Source organism: Limulus polyphemus, unplaced genomic scaffold, assembly GCF_000517525.1.
Source record: "Limulus polyphemus unplaced genomic scaffold, Limulus_polyphemus-2.1.2 Scaffold378, whole genome shotgun sequence".
Taxonomy (NCBI): domain Eukaryota; kingdom Metazoa; phylum Arthropoda; class Merostomata; order Xiphosura; family Limulidae; genus Limulus; species Limulus polyphemus.
The window spans coordinates 55,603-65,705 of NW_013665988.1; the positions used below are offsets into that span (position 1 = coordinate 55,603).

The 10,103-nt window shown below is 31.6% G+C and overlaps 1 pseudogene; it reads right to left on the reverse strand.

Moving 5' to 3' along the window:
* LOC106457825 overlaps window positions 1–988 on the reverse strand; it is a 56,298-nt pseudogene extending 55,310 nt beyond the window's left edge.
* Window positions 989–10,103: the final 9,115 nt, after the last annotated feature.

Genomic DNA, 10,103 nt, shown 5'->3' on the forward strand with positions numbered 1-10,103 from the left:
AATTAATCAACACAATCATTAACAATGTATTTACTATTTTATATTGTATTATTAAAGTTACTAAGCATACTAGTTAAACTTTTTATAAATAATAAAATATTACACTTTATAAGGTTAACAGCTATTAGTATTACCACAAGTATTAACGGTTGAAATACAGCTCTACCATACTACTATTACTAACAGTAAGTGTTTAGTGTCACAGTTTAACTATAATAAGAGTTAAACTAAAATCGATTCTTAGCCCTAACGTCTGACGCCATCAAGCTTTTTCAACGTTAACATTTTTTACCAAGTGTTAAAGAAAATACGTGTTCCTTTTACTTTATTTTATGAGACGCAGTTCTAAGAGTGCATAATATCAAATAAATAGAAGAGCATTAGACTCTGGTCCAATTTTATACATCCAAAGTTAAAGCCACGTTTGAAGTCATTTTAATGTTTCATATATAACTTAAGCTTAAAACATACGAGTCAGTTATTTTTTTTCGTTTCAACGAGTGCAATTCTTTCTCAAAGATTGCATGAAAGTATCATGAAGCTGTCACAGGTGAATTTTAACAAAATGAATGCACAACTGAAAATATATTTTAATTATTCTCACAAATTATATTCAATGAGTTTAATTCCTTTTTTATATAAAACAAAAAAAAAGAGCGCTCTTTGTTTGAATATGGTTACTTGTTCTTCAAGTGGCGCCCTCGTCGGGGTTACAATTTGCGCCAAGAAAAATGGCAGCAACCGCCCAAATGTTATCAAAATTTAGGGTTCACATTTTATGAATATCACCTAAATAAAAAATAAAAGTTGAAGTCATAATATATGCCATAGATTAAACCGTGGAAAAAGTAGTATTTTTTGCAACTTGAAACATTATTAAAGAATAAAAAGATGCTATTAAAATCTAAAAACTACGCAATTCACTCACCACTATCGCTACTATTTACAAACGACTCGCAGCTACTCGTCGTATCACTTATGAAATTAAAGAAAATTACTTGAGGTGGCGCTTTAGTTTCAGCAAGCATGCTCTGTAGTTTAACCTCGAGTTAGGCTATGACGTAGTAATATTATGTAAGTTTGGTTTGTTTTAATTAATACTATTATATAACTGATATTTTGCTCACGTGTGGTGTATCTATATTTAAGTTGTTAGTTGCAAGAATTGAATATACGTTACATTTTTCCTGGCAAATTCTCTCACTGAAGTTTCAAATGTTGCAATAGATAGGATATTAATAATATTCATTGTTACAGACACATTATTTTTAATATTATAATAAACTACTTGAATTGGGATAACAAATAAGCCCTCCAAGTACTAACCTGAGTTTGCACATTTTGCCTACACTGCAAAGTAAAATGTAAGGTGAGCAGCAAGTATAAAAGTAAAACCGTATTTCAAGTTTAATACAGAAATAATTGAGAGGGTGAAGAGGAATATCTAGGTTCAAGTGATAATTATTCTATGATTATTACGTTTGATGTTTTACTGTATATGGAGATCATGAATCATACACATTGAGAAGAACCAAGAAAGCATTTGACCCGAGAATATTTATTTTAAGGGCATGCCCCCCCCCCCACACACACACAGAAAAAGTCTTAAAGTATGTGCATGTAGTGTACTACTGACAGCACTATACTGAACTAATAGCTGGTGTATCCTCTCAATTCTAACAATTTACATGAATTGCATAATAACATACATAGCGTGGTCATATGATATGAATAGTAGCATGGTTAGTGAAAACCCCCAGTAAATAGCACAAACTATCATAATTATAAATATTAATAGAAACTAATTTTGAATCACATGCACTTTCTTCAGTCTCAAGTTGTCTTGTGGCAGGAAAACTGGTCAATAATGCCTACTTTATCCTGAAACTTCAAATTTCCTTATGGACACAGGAGGTCAGAAAGCTGTTTAGCTTAAAGTGACTTTTGGAGATGTTGAAATACGAAGGCTTTTGATTAAGCAACTTTTGACGATTCTTCTTTTTAGAATTATTGTTTATTTCCAATCAATTTGATGGTCAGATTCTTTCATATTAAGAAAAAGTTTATTATTTATATTTTCATATTTTATTGTTTTTTATGTTCAGAAACTATTGTCAACACTTCTTTCAGTTTCTCCTATATAACCTGTTTCACAGAAATGGTATGGTATATAATAAATGCCTAGTTTTTTATCTTTAGGTATTGTTCTGTTTGAAGTTAGGTTTTTTTTAATGGTGTTTGGATGTTTGTCAACATAACATAAATGATGGTACGATTGTAATTGTTCTGACTCTTTTCATTTGGATATGCCATTTTCATGTTTACAATAAACATAATAAGGTATGCTATGAATTATAAAAATCATCTGGACATGCTTTTTTTAATTTGGTAATTTATATAGATAAAGGCACCCCCCCCCTCCCAAGGTTCTTGACAAGTTAGCACCTATGTCAGAAATAATGAGATATTGGTTTCAAATTTTAAAAAACAGACAAATTTTGAAGGGATTCCACAAGAAGTATCTGTCATGAATTGGGCAGTTGCATCAATTGGAGATGCTGATCAAGCGTGTAAAATATTCAAGAAAGACATGTTCCTTATAGAATAAAAAAAGGTGGGTGCAAGTAAAATCCAGGTAGACTGACAAAATGGTACAAGGTATAAATTGTTTTCTTGATTATAATAAGTTCAAGAAGTTTAAATTGACTGCTATGATGGGATAGTTAGAGAATTAAAGAAGATCAATAGAGTCGGCCATACAGGAAATAAAAAGAGTATATGAAAAAAGATTGACTAAAATTGTAAAAATTAAGAACTTAGATTTCTTTAAATATATTAAGGGTTAGCAAAACATTAAGATAGGAGTAAGGTCTATAAGAGATGATTATGAAATGGCTTGGTTAATAAATTCTACTTTTTTATCCAATTTATTTTACTAAGGAAGATTTATGCAATATTCCTCATCCCAACCAGTTGCTAGATGGAAACAAAATCAAATAAGATCATTACATTAATTCTGAGGCTGTTAAGAAAAAAATTGGATGTTTGTGGAATGATAAGTCTCCTGGGCCAAATAATATTTCCCCAAGGGTTTTGAAGGAGGCTAAGGATTGGATATGTGAGTCACTTGCCTTGAACAGTTGGCAGGTGTCAGAGGATTGGAAAGTGGTTAATGTTACTCTTCTTTTCAAGGGAGGTGATAAAGGTTGTCCTGGTAACTATAGACCTATTAGTCTTACATTAGTGGAAGGAAAAGTTTTTAAAAATCTGTTAAAAGATGCTTTGCAGAGTCATTTAATAAAGTATAAACTTTTGTTCATTGTCAACATGGCTTCATTATAGTAAAATCTTGCCTTACTAATGTTTTGACGTTCTTCAAAAAGAATACTGCTTATATAGATGAGGATAAGGGAGTAGATTTGGTGGATCCAGATTTTCAGAAGGCATTTGATAAGGTGCCACATAAAAGACTTGTAAAAGAAATTATATCTTTAGGTGTGGGAGATTAGTTAGCTAATTGGATAAAAGAGTGGCTGTATAGGAAAAAGCAGGTGATTGTTATAAATGGAGTTCAGTCAAACTGGATTAATATCACAAGTGGGGTACTTCAGGGCTCAGTCTTAGGACCTTTGTTCTTTGTTATTTACATTAATTACATAGATTAAGGAGTGGTCAATAACGTACTTAAATTTGCTGATGATATTAAGGTATCGGATGTTGCTAGCTGTGAAGAAGATGCTGTTGCTTTACAAAAAGATTGAGATCATCTCAGGAGTTGGGTGAGTAATGACAGATGGCTGGCTTGTAATTATAATAAATGCGAGGTATTGCAAGTTAGTTATCAAAATTTGAATTATAAATATAATTTTGATGGAAATAATCTTAACAGAGTTACTGCATATCTGGCATTAAATTCAACACCAAAGAAGTCAATGAACATACTGAAATTGAGGCCAGCACATCCACAATCTGGCAGGTATTGTACAACCCAGATTTTCATAGAAGACTTGGTGCTCACAAGCCCAACTGCAAATTATCAACTAAAGTAGTGCCTGGAACTATGAGGTTACTGTATTGAACAGTAAAAATACATTGTATGGAGTGGTGAATCATGGTACATGTTGTTTACATCTAGTGGACAAGTCTGGTCTGGCATCATATATCTAAACTCTGTGCATATGATTGTTGTCCCAGTGGTGTTAGATGGGGGAGGTCAAAAGTAAGTGTAATGGTTTGGAGCTGTTTTTTAAGATATAGACTAGGTTTTTGGGTGGTAGTGAAGGGAAGGATGAATACTTGCTAATTTGGACAATAATGCATTACAAAGTTTTAAGGAATAACAGGTGTCTGTTAGAAATTGGTTTGATGACAACATTGAAAATCTGCAGTGGCTGGACCAGTACCCAAAATTAAACCCAGTAACTAAAAGTGGTACCTTGAGGCCAAAGTCAACAGACCATGATCCACTACTGAACTGGTACTTCCTCATGAACTGTGCAATATTACACTCGATAGTAACCAAATTTTGGTACAATGTGCTACTGATAGGGTCCATGTTATGGTTGTTGCCAAAGATGGACAAAGACCTTATTAGTAATAGAATAAATTATTGCAAATTAATGACTTGCATATGTTTTTACTGTCTGAATACTGTTGGTAATATAATATAATTTTACCAGTAGTAGTGTTAGGCTTATACTGTTAGTACTATTAGTATCATATTATTATTAAGGTGGATGTAGAAATAGAATATTAATACTTGGTCATTACATGAGGAGTGTCCACTTTATACAGATCAACCATATGAAAATATTGCAAGTATCAAAATTCAACCAAGAAATGTGCACACGTGATATTGATGATATGAGTAACCAGACACTAGTTCTAAACATAGCCCCATTCAGTTCATTGCAGTTACTTTATTGTTCTGTAAGTTTCACATTTTAAATTTGAGCTCATTACCTGAAGAAGGACATTAAAATGCTGAAAATAGTTCAGAGGAGGGCTACAAGGTGATAGTTGGGATGGAAATCTCCACAGCCTCATCATCAATAAATTACAAATGCAAAATTGATTGATTAATAATACTGCACTAAACAGTCTTTTATATCTGACATCAAGTGTGAATATGTTTACATAAAAATTATTTCTGTTTAATACTGATTATTCGTATTGTGAAAATAGAAATTAGGTTGCATAAGGATAATTTTTTTATGATAAAAGTGACTTGTAAGATTGTATTATATTGAAAGGAAAGATAAATGTCTTTTTATTTATTTTATTTCAATACATAAAATATTTGGGATATACTGAAATTTTTTTTAGCAAATGCCATTACACTTAGTGTCCAAGTGCAGTAATTTCTAAATATGAATGGAGACATTGTGTATAAAATTTGCACTAACTTTAAATCTCTGTACAAGCATTTCTTGATTTGTAAATATTAGGCTTGTTAAATGAATATGTTTGGTCTTTCCTTCCTTGTGTGCTTTTTAAACCTCATTGCACACAGTTGTTTTGCTGTAATCATTAGCAGATTTTACAGTGAACTAACATGTAAGTTAAACATCTCAATTAATATTCTTATCAGTTTAATAACTACTAAAATATGTGAATGAAAAATTAAGCATTTCTTACTGCCATAAAATTTTATTTCTCAGAAATAATGATAAATAAATATTATTATTTTTACAAAAACATGTTAATCTTAAGTTATTCATTCCACTTCAGATATAAAGGTTTTGACTGAGTAATTATTATAAGTGGAATGGCCATAGCTCAAACCTAGAAAATTCAGAGATTACTAATATGCAATTATTGTATTTGTTTTATTGTTATAGTGTATATAATTAGTATATACTGCTGTACATATTCAAGAGAATGTAATTTTCATGAACCTTCTTAAAAAATGTATTTGGTCAAATAAATATCTATATAATTGTACATGTAATTAGGCTTCATCTTAATTTTGTCATAATGTAGAGAATGAAATAGTAATGTTATATTAATACTGAAATAACTTTCATGCCAACATATTAGGTATTTACAGAAAATACTGGTGACAGCATGTGATTAGTGCTTTGGATTCATAAATTTGTAATTGCAAGGTTGCAATTTCAGAGCTTGCTTGTACCTAGTTGTGTCCTTGAACAAGGAATTTTACTCGGACTATACTTCGGTTTATCCAATGTCAGATTGGTATATGCTAATAGGTAAGAGTTACCTGCAGTGGACTGGTATTCTATCCAGAAGGATTGTGTAACCATTCTTTTTAAGCATTGTCCATATGTGGTGCTTTCAGGCATGGAACAAATTAACCTGCAAACTTGCTAAAGCTGGGCAATTAACTCAATTAATTGATTACCTAGGAGCATCAGTCATACTGATTTGTGTTAGGTAAACTAATTGATTAATCAGAATTACAAAAAGTTATTGGTGTCACAAAAAAAAATTAACTTTTCTTGTTGTTTTCAATTAATTCAAGGTTATTCAGCTTTAGCGGTTAGTGTTACAACTCATGAAAATAATTAACAAATCAAAATTAGTGTTTCTGAGCATTGCTATTTTTAATTATTATAACTATCCAAGTCAAATTCAAACCTAGTGAGCTTGCTCTCCATTCCATTCACTTTCTTCTTCCAAGAGTTGCTAATCAGTTGAGTACAGTCATTAAAAGAAAGTTCTTACCAACTATATCTGCATATAGCAATACTGATGGTTCTAAGATTACATCCCCATGTTGTATAACACCCACAGTGTCATGTTGCAGTACATGTGGTAACTGGTCCTGATCCCCTGCCCAGACTAGTAAGCCACCAGCAATAAGTGTTTCCCCCTTGAAAATGGAATTGGACCTAATTCTGACAATTTTTGAAATATGTGCCCATGTCATATCTGCGTGCAGTTTGCATGGATGGAAATAACTTTCTAAAGTTTTGTAGCAGTATCTGCTACACAAAACTAAAATTATTTCTTTAAGAGTTTAAAATACCATCCTGTTCTAATTTTTGTATGTTTGTTTGACAAACATGATAACATTCAAGGTTACTTTTGTCTTATAATTTAAGATCACTTCTTTGAGCTTGTTTTTCTTTTATCTCTTGAAATTTTTTTTATCAAGTCTTTTATTTTTTTTCTCATAACAGAAATATTTGCCTAAGTTTTGAAACCTGACCTTACAACCACTTTAAATTTTTAGGTTTTATTATAATCACAAATCTTATTTTGTTCATCTTTTGGTGTCCTGCAACATAAATCTGTTGATTGTATTGTTTTTATCTCATACTATACATGCAATTTCCAACTTCAGTATTTATATTTGTGACAGAATATTCATTCACATATTACCATTAAAAAATTTATTATAGGGTTGTTTTGGGTATAATAAATTTTAAAGCTAAATAGACAGATGTTACCCTGGCACATACAAAAGTGAGGTCTTTAAGAATAGAGAAATCTCTTACTCAAAAGAATGACTTAGTAATTTCACTTTGAACTTGGGTGTAAAATTGTTTAAAAGTCTGAAGATTTTTTTGTGTGTGTGACACTAGAATAATGGATCAGCCTCCAATATTAATGGTTTTATGGGCATTTTTTTAGTTGTGGGAAATTCTCTTGTTTGGTTCGTTATAAGAAGTGCACAGATATACTGAGGTTCAGAATGTTTATAATAGAGGAGATAGATTTGTAAATTATGATATCTTTTTGATTTGAAGTTGATAATTTTCTTTTTTTTAAATAAGCACTAAACTCCTGTTTTTCTTAAAACCCAAAATTATTGTTATTTGACATTTATTATATACAGCAGTAATTCTCAGACTTTTTTATTTTTAGACCACCTGATTTTTTTTTATCTTGGTTGACCACAATAGGATGTATACAATATGCTGCTGGTTCCTCTCTGTAATTATACAGGGTGGTCCAAAATTATCTTTCCTATTATGAAATTTAATAATTAAATAACAAAAGAAATACAATCATGCAGTTTTCAACACCTTGTAATCTAACTCAATTTTTATTGACATGTCAGTAGACTGCTATGTTTGCATCATTAGTGGCTCTCAGCATGTCTAACCGATATTCAATTTCAGTTCACATGCTGCAACATGTCCATGGTTACAGTGGTGATGGCATAACATAATGTTTAGGGACAACAAGGGACCTATTGGTCCATCTCAGTTGTCATGTCCTTTAAACTAAAACTATCAAATAAATATATTAAATAAAAATATAATAGAAATCTTAAAGTTAGCCCATATCATTCATACAGTTATCAAGCTTAAATTTACTGCCACTACAACATCCAAAGGCAACCCATTGCAAAGGCCAACCACCCTGTTAGAAAAATAAAACTGTCTAGCTGAAGATGACTCCTACCTTGCCAAAATATATATTTATGTCCCCTAGCCCTACTGTTCTCGCTGTTAAGTATGAACAAAATGATGCATCAGAATGAACAATCTCCTTTACAATCTTAAGTACCTCAATCAGATTCCCTCTATCTCTTCTTTGTTCAAGAGAAAAGAGTTTCAGAGATCTTAATCTTTCCTCATATGATAACCCCTCCATCCCAGGAACCATTCTAGTAACCCTCCTTTAAACCCTTTCCAACAATTCAATGTCTTTCCTAAGGTAAGGAATCCAAGACTGAACACAATACCCCAAATGTGGCCTAATGAGTGACCTAAACCATGAAATTCTAACTTCTTTAGACTTGTATTCAATATTTCTTTAGATACAACTTAAAATCCTATTTCCCCTACCACTAGCAACAGCATAGTGCTTGGATGGTTTAAGAGACTGATCAAACATTATACAAAGATCCCTTTCTTTCATGACACTGTTAAGGTTATTGCCATTCAAATTACACTTACAATTTAAATCATGATAACCCACATGCATAATCTTGCATTTATTATAATTAAAACCTATCTGCCATTTACTTCCCCAACTCACTAAATGATCTAAATCCTTTTGTAAATCAACAGCATCCTCTTCACAGCTAGCAACACCCAAGACCTTAATATCATCAGAAAATTGAAGTAATTTATTGACCATTCTTTCATCTATGTCATTGATGTAAATCAAAAAGAGCAAAGGTCTTAAGACTGAGCCCTGAAGTACCCCACTTGTGATATTAATCCAGTTTGACTGAACTCCATTTATAACAACCACCTGCTTTTTTCTATCCAGCCACTCTTCTATCCATTTAGCTAACTTATGGGGCACACCTGAAGTGATAATTTTTTACAAGCCTTTTATCTGACACCTTGTCAAAAGCTTTCTGAAAATCCAGATACACCAAATCTACACCCTTTTCCTCATCTACATAAGCAGTAACCTTTTCAAAGAATCTCAAAAGATTTGTAAAGCAAGATTTTCCCTTAGTGAAACCATGTTGACTATCCAATAAAATTCTAAACTTTATTACATAACTTCGCAAACCATCTTTTATCAGACTTTCCAAATTTTTTCCACAACTGATGTAAGATTAATAGGCCTATAATTACTAGAACAATTTTTATTTCCTCCCTTGAAAAGAGGAGTGACATTAACTAACTTTTAATCCTTAACCTCCTTCAAAACCCTTGGGGAAATATTATCTGGCCCAGGAGTTTTCTAACTTTTTAAAGCTTTCCCATTTTTTCTTAACAAGCTCAGAAGTAATTCAATCATATTGTCTGACCTTATTGCCATCTATCAACTATTCAAGGTGTGGAATGCTGCTTAATCTTCATTTGTGAAAACTGAAGAAAAAGTAGAATTTAATAACCCAGCAATCTTCTAATCATCAGATACAAGCCTTCCTTTATCATCTCTCAAGAGTGCTATTCTAATCCTAACATTTTGTTTACCCTTAATATACTTAAAGATATCCTTACTGTTAAGTTTTAAATTTTCAGCCAAGCTTTTCTAATACATCCTTTTCTATATCCTAATTTCCTGTTTTTTCTTGACCTTCTACAGTCTTCTAAGTCTCCCATCATACCAGTCAATTTAAATTTGTAATGCTTTTCTTTAATTTCATCTCTTAAACTCATCAACCTGGTTTGTTTACTTGCAGCCACCCTTTTCTTTCTGTAAATAATATGTTTATTTTGAAT